Here is an 11,866-nt window from a genome sequence, read left to right as displayed (position 1 = left end):
AATTAATTAGAGACGGCCGCCATAAACAATGCTCCATTAGGGCCGCGGGCCCTAACGTAAATCTCCACCCACCGCGGGCGCTCCGAGCGACGGAAAAGCCGGTTTTCCCGGGCCCGCCCCGGCCAATCGGCGACTTGCGGCCCGCCTGCTGCCCGCCGGCCCGCCCGCCGGCCCGCCCGCTCTGGGCCGGCCCCGCCCGCGCGCCAGTCCGCTCGCGGCCCTCTCGGAGAGCACACGCGTCTGTTTGTGTGAAGTGCCACTTAGTGCTGTGACATTTGTTTAGTGTTCAATACCTTTGGCCCCAATCAATGTAAGTTTTTATTTGTATTTTTGTGAAATTATAAACGACACCAAAATCTCCTCGATTGATCGTTTTTTCGTTTTCATGTAGAGCAAGCAGGCAGGTAGATACAATATGAAGATAATAATATATGTTACTTAGGTATATACAAAAATTTGTGCCGAAATAATGCCATACTTATTTGAAAAGGCTTATACCTACCTACATTAGAACTGAATATAAAGACATTAATTTATATTATGTGCCTTCAATTTTTCATCGACATGCTTTACAAAATGAACATATTGCTGTAAACTCTACATTTTATATTACTAATTAGCATAGATTTAACTCTAGAACTTTCACCCTGCACTAAGAAATGTATTAGTGCTTAAATAAACATAAAGACCTAAACCTACATTATAGGTAGACACCTAGTTATAAGTTAAGTGTAGAAGAACTAAGGTAATTAAGTGAATGCTAACCGCTTTGTTTATTTATTTAAGTTTCACTTCAACGTATTTAAAGCACAATAATAAATAAATCGACGTTTAAAAACACATAAAGTACATCAAGATATGCTAACACAAACACACAAGCAAGAAAACAATAAATAATTTAATTAAAATGTGCATCGGCTTGTAAAACTTTCCGCCCAATTAGCTGCGAGTGTGCGTGTGTGTGCCGACAAAATGCACGGCGCACACACGGGTAAATAACTTACAATAATAATAAGTAAGTTAATAGGTACAATTATACATGCAATAAAAAGGGCTGAAGATATGAAAAGGTCAAGCAACGTTTTCCATTTAAGCTCCATATTGAAAAAGGTAACGGCGCGACGGGCAGATTAATCATCTGAATTTAATAATTATTGTTTTGTTGATTGAAAGTCAGCAGTAGGTAAAAACCCACCTGAAAAGGATGAACGCACTCTACATTCAAAGCAAGAGAAAAAACTGAAACAAATGTAGAGTATCCATCTACCTAACTTAATCATGCCTTATTCAAAATCAAACATTTATTTATTCAATTAGACGTCTTCTAGAAGCACCTTTGAATCGTCATAACATACCTACTTATTTTTAACATTTACCACCGATTCGGAAAACAGTATCTATGGAGAAGAACCGGAAAGAAACTCTATAGGTACCTAGTATATATATTACATATTTGCATAGGAATGCTTCTAATTCGCTCAAATCATAAATAATGTGCATTAGCAAATTGTATTAACAATTTGCTCTTCCCTTATCTAACAGTAGGTATTGGTAGTTAAGACAGTAGTTACCGTTAGGTAGGTAACTATATTCTGAAACAACTCTATATTTTACTGAAAATGAAATAGGTACCTACTGACATTTAATAATGTCCTCATTTCATTGATAAACTAGATTTCCGCCCGCGGCTTCGCCCGCGTTTTCAAAGGAAAACCCGCATAGTTCCCGTTCCCGTGGGATTTCCGCGATAAAACCTATCCTATTTGTTAATCCAAGTTATCCTCTATATGTGTGCTAAATTTCATTGTAATCGGTTCATTAGTTTTTACGTGAAAGAGTAACAAACATCCATACATCCATACATCCATACAAACTTTCGCCTTTATAATAGTCATTGATAAATAAGAAATTTCAAGTTTAAATAAAAAAACAGTCTATATGAATTTGAAAAGTATCCACTGATTAATTATAGTCTCACGTGCATTCAGCAACTTACGGGGCTGATTTTCTTAAATACATGTCATTCAACTCATAACAAACTTCACCATCGAATATGGCATGAAACAAGAACAACCATCACAAATATTATATTTATCATTCTACTTTCTTGGCTCAACAACGGACAAGTTTTCAGCAGGGATTGAAATATCGGCTCCAAATTAAACATAATTTGACCAACTGCAATCGAGGCTAGTCGGCAAATTGTTATTTCTTTTAGTTTACATTAGGTATATTTAATTAAGTGAGAATGCAAATGTGAATATTCGTATTTTTGGGTTACCTAATTGTAGAGCAGTCACGCAGTGGGTATACTAAACTACATTTAGATACTTATAGGACTAGTGCAATTATATTTTTCAAGCAAATTTCTATGGATATGTACCTATACGTTCACTTAGATATCAACCTACTCGTTGATATCTAAGTGAACCATAAACCTAAATGTGAATTTTTCGTCCAAAAGATGCATCTAACTCCCCATCTTGCGCTTCAATATCCTATTGATATATTTGTTAGCCTTAGATATTCTGTGTAGTTCGAAAATTTAAAATAAGGTATTTGATACAAACTAAATATATTAGCACTAAAAATTTTGGCCTATGGCTGTAGTTTACTATTTATATATATGTACATAGATATTATTTTAACCGCGCTTCACAAGCCCTTATCGTAAAGAATATTCCATTCGTAATTTAACAAAGGAAAATCTTTGATTACGAGTAAAATATACATATTTTGCTTTATGATTCAATTGAAGTACGTATATTATTATAATATAAAGGTAATTATACGCCCTATGAAAAAATTAAATATCGTACAGATACCTACACTAGTCGTATGATAAAATAAATTGTTACACCAATGTAACATTTATATCTCAAAAGATACAGCTTAATGTTTAATGACTACATATTTCTATGAATTCTAAATGTTTCTCATAGCTCATTTAAATCGTCTAAAGTCAAGTCTCGAGCTCAGATTTTTTCTTGTTCAACTTTGAATTTTAATGAAGTAGACTGTAGAGACATCACACTTTATTAGATGTCGAACCTTTCGAATAACTGTTTTGTTTTTATTTTACTTTTAAAGTATTAAATGCAATTTATAAATATATGAATAATTCAAAAGTTTATTCTTTTATATTACCTATAACAATATTGCAATTATTGACCTTTGATAATTTATTATTATTTGATTGAACATATAGGTTAACAATTTAATTCGAAATAATACGTGTAGACAGACAGTAGGTCCTCAGTCCTCTTTAACCTACCTAGTTACAAATTATAATTTGCTCTCGAAATAGGTTTCATTCGTAATGACGAGCAAAATATTATCATTTTTGAGGGACTGAGGGATATATCTATATCTACTATGTAATATATACCTACCTAGCTAAGTTAAGTAGGTACATGAGCTTGTTATAAAATCATAGCTGCATTCATCAATGAACTATAGACATAGGTAGGTAACTTATACATTATTATAAAAAAACAACCCAAATTAGACCTGTTGAAGCCATAATATAGATATTTCAAAATTATTACTAGACACAAAATAGAAAGCAGGTGTATAAATAACATATTGTTTTATTGTAAATAAATTGATTTCTTACGACCCAATATACGACGCGTAATGGCATTCTTCAAATACATTATAGATATATTATGCGCATATCTTAATTGTGTCGCAGGAAAGTAATAGCGCGGTTTGTCGACACTCGAGATGAATGTCTCGAATTGCAATCTTATTATATGCACAAATAAGTGTCATATTCTAATGACCCGGGGCGGAAATGACACATCATAAGCGATTTTTAAGTTTAGAAAAATATACTAATTAATTAAATTTATAGGCGAATTATACGGGCCGCGTAATGGATTAATCTGATAGTACAAGTTATAAATAATGGAGTGGCAGATCATTATCGCGATCTGATATCGATAAAGATTGCGTAATGCGCCGCTGCGCCTGTGTGAGTGTGTTCGCTGAGTCTGTGTGCGGCTCTGCGCGTGCGCACATTCGGGGAAAGTATAGCCAAAATATACAACATCAAATTAAATGACCTATGGCACGTATGACAAAAATGAAAAATTATGAACATTGATTAATAAAATAATTTTATTTTTTTAAACATCTCACTTTTAATTCCGTTCATAAAGATTATCAAATATTAAAAATAAATATTCATTCTACGAAAACACACACAGATGTAAAATCCCAAAATCAACGTATCATTGAAATTAATCATAATATCTACCGTGATAATATTATTAGACATATGATATACCTACATGATTAATTCAAAAGCTTAGGTAATTAAAACAATGACGTCTGTATTTGATATTTATATGTGGCAGCTACCAACGAAGTTTTCTTCAGAATAATATTCAGTTCAAGGATTACACTTAGGTACTAATTAAGCTAATTTAGCACACAGCACTTGATTTATACCAATATAATATCTTGAAGCACATACCTATCTAAAGAAAACTTATGCATAATAAAAGCGAAAGAGATTTCCATAGGCTTAAAAATCACATTTATAGGTACTTATATGAGTTGTTTCTGAGTCAAGTGAGATAAGTGTCCACAACATGATGTCTCATTTACCGATCTGTTTAGCCAATAGAGAGTCTACAGTACATTCCCCTGAGTGCAGTAACGCGGGCATTGTTTAGGAACGGCAGGTACGAGGTAGGCTCGGCGCCAGGCGCTGGTCGCCGCATACCGCACATAGCTGCTCGCTTACTCATTGCACTTGCTGATAGCAAAAGATCTTGCACATCGTTACTAGATGAGTTTTTAGCTAATAAGTAAATGGTTACTTGTGGTGGATGGGATGTGGAAAACGTTATTAGGTATATTATGAGTACCTACCTATAGTAGAACGGTGCGTCGTACAAGATTGACTTCGTAGAGCCATTGCTCTGTAGAGCAAACGAGACAAAAAGCATTCTTTTGTCTCGTTTGCTCTACATTTTATAAACGTAACTCAAAAGTACAACACGTTTGCGTTATGTATAAAATATAAATTCAATAATATCGAAAACAATGTATAAGGTTCATGATAGAGCTCTTACTTAGAAAATTTTAATATTATTACGTATTGAAAATAGATAGCTCTACATTTTTCAAAACTATCTATATATATTTTTGTGAATTACTAATTTACTCTTTTATTGATAAAACTATTGGCTAAACACTGAATTTACGTATTCTAATTTATCTTTTAGCCTTTTAATTATATTGCAATCTTAGTTGGGAAATGTTTAAATGTGACATTTTCGTATGCATTTTATTATCTTCGCACAAAGGCAATATAACCAAATTCATGTGGGAAGCCATACAAAGAAATTTATGAATAAAGCAGTATTGAGACAACTGTTAACGCCCCATAACGAAGGTCGAAAGTTCAAAGAAAGAGATTTGAATTTAAATTTATCGACATGATATACGTCTGACGGCAAGTGACCAAACTAGCCATTGCCAGCGCAATGAAATACCCTAAAGTTTAATGTGAAAGAAATATGGAAAATACTTTAGGTATAAAGCAGACAAAATATTTAAAAACAAAGGTTTTTTTAACAAAACTAACTTATGTATAAAATAGAATATCCAATCGTTGCTATGAGAATGTAAGTACATAGACGTAACTTAGATTTTTTCACTGTTTTTCAGTGGTCACCACTTTAACCTACTAGACTGGTAATGAGTTTTGACTTTAACATAACCTATAAGTACCTATATTATATGCATGTCGGAATAAAAATGCTTAAAACATGGATATCCTATACCTGACCAATAGTAGGTACCTAGTCACGTCCAAACTGAATGCATGACGTCACATATAAAGTATAGTGTCCCCTGTAGTGGTCTGTGGTATCAACCAGCTAGTTACGCGTGTATGCTTGTAGGAGGTATAAAGAGAGCTTGTAGGAGGTCGGCCGGGAGCCGGGACTAGTTTACGGCCCCATAAACGTGTCACAGCGCCCGGCGACGCTCGCCACTACCTGCCGCGGCTCAAGCGACACGCAGCGCTTTTGTTTTAGTTACAAAAACTTGCACAATCAATCGTAAATCTTGTAGTTACTCTATTTCACATGATAGAGGTTAATGGTTAAGTGCAATTAGAGCCGTTTATATGAATAGATTTTTGTATGATGCTATATATTCAGTTGTTAGAGCTTCAAAAATGAGTTATGCCGTAGGTAACAGAAGAGAAGAAAATATTTTTAAGAAAACTTACGTCAGAATTATTTAATATCTCCAAGATGTAGAGTAATAATTTGATAAAGCGACATTGATGACGACAGAGGGAGAGAAGGTGATTCCTTGTTTCATGGAGATTTAATCAGTTATTAAAATATCATAAGTATGCGCATGAACTTGTTGGTGAGCAAATAGACGGAATCTAATCACAGCTCTGAAACCAAACTCCTGAAGAACAATCAGCTTCTATGCTTTGTTACTGTATACAATAGTTTACATTTCAAACGTCAGCTATCGTTTGGATGTCACACAAAGATCCAGTTAATTTATAACGTCCACAAAAAGGCCACTCCAGCCCTTATCGCGCTAATAAGCGATTTGCAGTTTTTTGTGCGAAAGAATGCGATATAAATCAGTGCGGGGTGAGATAAGGAACGCGCCGACCGGAACTCACTTCCTCTCTTATTGTCACTCTTATAGACATCAGTTGTAAATTGTTATGGTTAGGGAGCCAGGTGCAAATTTGGTTAACTATTTCCTCTCAAGAGATAATTCGCCAGACGCATGAGAGTATAGTATTATAAAGCCTCGTGAACGTCAGCTGGCGCTCGGTTGGGGGGGTGAGCGGTTGTAGCCTCCCACGCACATAGGAAAAAAAATACATTCATTCATTCATTTCCTCTCAGCTAAAAATTTGTCAAATTGTAGCTAACCCAATATCTCAACGAAAAAAAATAGTCAGCTGGTTACAACATGGTGTATTATACGTCAGCTGGTGTCTCGAACATGAAAGTTAAATTTAAAGAAAAATTTATTTTCCGTTATTTCCTCTCAAACAAAAATTTACCTGATGATAGCTTATATGTAACTGTGGATAAATATATATGTCAGCTGGCTGTATCTTGGTGGAAAAACCGTCAGCTGATACGGGAGGCTACAACCGCTCTTCCCCCCAACCGAGCTCCAGCTGACGTTCACGAGGCTTCATAATACTATACTTTGATGCATTTTACTAATTACCGCTTGAGAGGAACTTGGTCATAAAATCTGCTGCTGGCTCCCGGACCATTACTTTTGTTCCCTTTTACGTTTACGTTGAAACAATAGCATTGTAAAGTAATTTAAACTTTTTGTAATGTTACTTACGGTTATATATTCAGTTAATTTTCGGTTATCTATTGGTGAATTTTAAGTTATTTTATGTTTTTTATAAAGTATAAGGATCACATTACAAATCTATTAGGCCCGTCAGCACGTAATGTGACGCGTCGGGTCGGAATGCGGCGCTAATCCCGACCCGATGTTATCGCTGGAGTATCGCTGGTGTCGCCAACTTCCATAAAAACACAATCACACCGTTTACCGGATATTTGCACAATATCAAAACGTGTAGATTTCGTCAAGATCGTGCGATTGTTTTGAAAGATAAAAGGAAATTAGTCTTTCAATGTACGTGTGGGTAGATGTAGAAATGACGTTGGTTAAGATAAAATTTTTCGTATAATTTTTTTGGGAAAAGTGTAATAGGTATTTTTATCTTTAAAAAATTTATAGATCATTATTCATTATTTAAAAAAATCCTAAAAACCAAAAAGTCAGTAAAAAGTTATAGCACCACTAATTGAAGTGATATTACAGATTACCTACATTAGTTCAGTCATGCATCATGCCTCTCCTTTTTAATAATTCCTATTGTTTTTAGTATCACAATAGTTTATGTTAGAATATATACATAATGTGTCATTTTCATTTTTAACTTTTTGATCCTTCGGCGGCTTCTTAAAAATATTAGCTTTCATCGATATTCTAACAAAATAAACTCTACATTAAAGGGTCAACGACCGTAACGTCCGCACGTTCAATAAAAAAAATTAAGACAAGTTTATATCGAGAACATAGGACATCCTTTGTTGTTATAAATAGAATTTAACTATATTTACTTGACCGGAAATCGATGGCGATCGAAACAATTGATATTTTTCCATTAATAGAACAGACCTAATTAGGAATTATGACCCATGAATTCAGATTAATTCGAATTGCAACCTTTATTAGTATAATTAATTCACGTGAGGTGTCAAGCACTTATTCCCACACATTTTTATTTATTGTTAGTTGTATCCGCAATAAACGGTATATGTAGTGAAAGGAAGATCGAAGACTCCCATTTATCTTATTTATCAGCGAGTTGACATTTAATCTAATAAATATTGTACTTGAAAATGAAATACTTAATAAATATCAAGAAACAATTGAAAATTGCATTGCATAAGAATTTTTTATATTAAAACATAGTAAAATGTCTTATTCACAGTTTAAAAAATGCCAGAACTGACCGGAAAACCATAAAAATCGTAATCACCAGGATCTTTGGCAGATTTGATACGATCTCGAGATAAGCGCAGGCGCCGCGCCGCGCCGCTCGCTCGCACTCTTTGATTTAGACCTCATTCACACGAGAGCTTTTTTAACGTCCGTTAAAAAAGCGTCCAAATAGAACAAATGCATTCCCAAGTATATGTTCACACGTCAGCGCTTTTAAAGCGCGACGCTTTTTTATCGCGCAGTGTTCTATTTTCAACGCTCGGCGTTGGGCGTTAAATAAAATAGACCATAGGAAACTTCTTACTATTATTCAGACGAGCGCTAAAAAAGCGCCGGCGCTGCGTTCAGTATGCCGCACGCTCGCTCAGCGGTAGCACGTGTTTGTTGTGCTTATAATCATCAGAAAATCGATACGATGTCGTGGATTGTTGATCCCGAACTATTAATTATAGATGTGGAGTCTCGTCCGTTCCTGTATTCAAAATCGTTATAGACATTTGAAAATAATTAAAAAAATTCCGGGGTATTGCCTTAACTCTTCGTACAGTGTCACAAACTGCCCTTTTAAGTATCTCTGTTCATTCAGAGGATGTACCCAGAATGCCTTTTGTTTTCTTTTTCGTCTTTTAATAACACAAATCGCTAGTGCCAATCTTTCTTTCTTTCAAATATACCTAACATATAAAAATTAAAACAGTAGGTATTTTTATCATATTCCTTTAAGTAACATGTTTATCGATGACGAGTTTGAACAAATACCTAAGTAGGTACCTACAAGTGGTTTATTAAGAACAAACTTTCCGAGGAATTCTAAGCAAATATAATAATATAAATATCATAAAGATATTACGCAACTGACATTACGTAATTATTTTAGCAGAAACCATTTCCACGTCTTACTGAAGCCAGAGACGAGACATGAGTGATTTTAAAGCGTTAGTATGAACAACCACAGAGAGAACGTTTAAAAAGCGCCAACGCCGGGTTTTAACGCAACGCTTTTTTAACTCTCGTGCGAATGAGGTCTTAGAGTGACCTGACTCAACGTTTTTTTTTTTCAATAAAATAAAGTGGTTTATGCAAGATGTGACCTCTAATTTCTCTAATTTACACTATAAAATATATAATATCGTAAACAAATATGAAACTTATTCAATATTTTAATATTTAATTAATTAATGAAGGCTCGTATTAGTGCATTAGCACTAATAACATTAAAACAAAAAGCACCTTGTAACAGATACGAATACATTAATATCGGTTTTTGTCAACCACACCGCCTCTAAAGTAGGACAAAAAATTTCCATCAGGGACTCACACTTGGCGACACTTCGGTAACTGTAGAGCGACTGTGCACTCTTGATATTTGATGCAGTTAAAAAATAATAAATTTCTCTATACTTTTGGGTTATCTTGCTCACTTACGAAAATATAGTGCGACTATAATAAGAGCGAAAATGGTCGCTCTATGTTTGTTAATAAATTTCCTCTATTCTAAAGCATAAAGTAACTTATTACATTACATACAATTTTGTATTTTTAACGAACTAAACAAATAAATTTTCACATCTTCGCAAATATCCTACAACATGATAAAATGCGTATAATTTGAATGTTTAAGCCATTTAGATACACTTAATATCTGTCTAATTGTTAGAGAGTATGCGATTACGAAGTCTAGTTCAATAGTAATTGCGACGATAACATACGATAATTACACTACCAATAATAATTAAAAACTGGGCAAATAGGCTACATCTAGTTTATATTATGTATAATTAAGTCTTAAAATAAAAATTTCCTCTCTCTAATTTTTATGCGAAAATTACATTTTGTATCACATTTACAGTGTGAATAAGCTAAAAATAGAGAGTTAAGTGCAAACTTGCGTAACAAACGGACAAAAAAACAACGTGAAATTTTGCACCACCACTATTCACAAAAATGTATTTGTTTGTTTACCTGACAGACGTCGAGTGAGTTAATCGCACTTCAGAAAAAACTCGTGGCGCCTGCACATTAGGGTAGAGTTATTTATAGGGATTAGGGTCCAGCCGTCCTGCTCTCTCCCGTGGCATCCCGTGTGTCGGTCTCGCTCGCGCCAACAATTAGCCGGGCCCTGTCAGCGATAGCTCAATAAGTCGTACAATGGTTTTTTGGGTGGGTTTTGCGCAAGTTGGCTCGTGCCGGCGCCTAATGATGCGCCAGCCCGTGACGTCACAACAGACGGCCCACAACCGAAGGTGCCCATTATTCGACACTGACCGGCCTATCCCCTCGCCCCGGTATCGATATTATCATACGTCATTATAGATGCGTGACGTCAATCGTCAACACGCTGTAACGTCGAATGATAGTTTTAATGGAGGTCGAATATTTATCTACTTAGGTCCCATCGAAACATAAAACAGCTATACGCTCAGTAGGTACAATATAACGCAATTATTTTTAAGATTGTGTAATAGTAACTGTTTAAAATACACTCTATTAAAAAATCACAATGCTACAAAAACATACTGTCTGAATTTGTATAAATTTTAATATAATACAGCAATTTATGGTAGTTATGTTAATGAATAAATTATTATTTTATATTGGATCGGAATCGATGTGACCGGAGACATCGCGAGTTAGGTAATCGTGATGAAATTGTGTTTAGAAAGTATTTAATATTTATATTTTGAGTGATTCCCTTTCTCACGTTATTGGCATACGAGTGCAATGCCGCTGGTGTCCCGTTCGAGTCTCGTTTTGGTCACTAATTAAATGGGCTCTTCCGTCAGCTAAATGTTGCAAAATAAACGACAAGCAAATCCGGTTTGTGATTAATTGCTGGTTAGCGCTACTCGCTGACACGGCGACTTGTGGTGTAACTTGTATCTGAGCCTCGGCTTGTATTATTCTACCTTTTGGAGCGTTATGACTTTTGGTATTTAGCATAATGCCACCACAGGAATCTCGATAATGAAACATCATTTTGGAAAAATTAATTACAAAAATAAAACTAATGTATCTATAGGTAACTCTTGGTATTCCATACACTCGTATTTCGTACTGGAAAGTTTTCTAGTTCCAAATATCATAGAATTAGTATTTATTTTCTCTTCTACCGAGTTCCTCGACCAACCCTATTCATAAACATGTCAAATGACAGAACTGCTTACTTTAATGACCACACATAATAATAAGTAAGTGTAAGTCAATCTCTAATGTGTGCTAAGCTAAGCAAAGGCTTTACTTGTAAGGCAGCTGCAGAGTTTATCTGATTGTCACCACGTTTATCTGATTGTCAAACATTACACTTATTAATACTGCTTTATTCATACAA

At 34.8% G+C, this 11,866-nt stretch overlaps 1 protein-coding gene across 1 annotated transcript in view; it reads left to right on the top strand.

Moving 5' to 3' along the window:
* The first annotated feature begins 222 nt into the window (after nt 1-222).
* Nucleotides 223-11,866, top strand: part of LOC149910022 (uncharacterized) — a 52,920-nt gene continuing 41,276 nt past the window's right edge. The window contains exon 1 of the mRNA XM_090120124.1: nt 223-310. The gene's annotated coding sequence lies outside the window, so the exon portion shown is untranslated. The remainder of the gene's footprint in view (nt 311-11,866) is intronic.

This window comes from Colias eurytheme, chromosome 3 (genome assembly GCF_061535395.1).
Source record: "Colias eurytheme isolate Ceu_HAF_F1 chromosome 3, ilColEury1 Martin Lab GWU primary, whole genome shotgun sequence".
Classification (NCBI taxonomy): domain Eukaryota; kingdom Metazoa; phylum Arthropoda; class Insecta; order Lepidoptera; family Pieridae; genus Colias; species Colias eurytheme.
The sequence above is the reverse complement of the archived record's forward strand: the minus strand, read 5'-3'. Positions and strand labels throughout refer to the sequence as shown.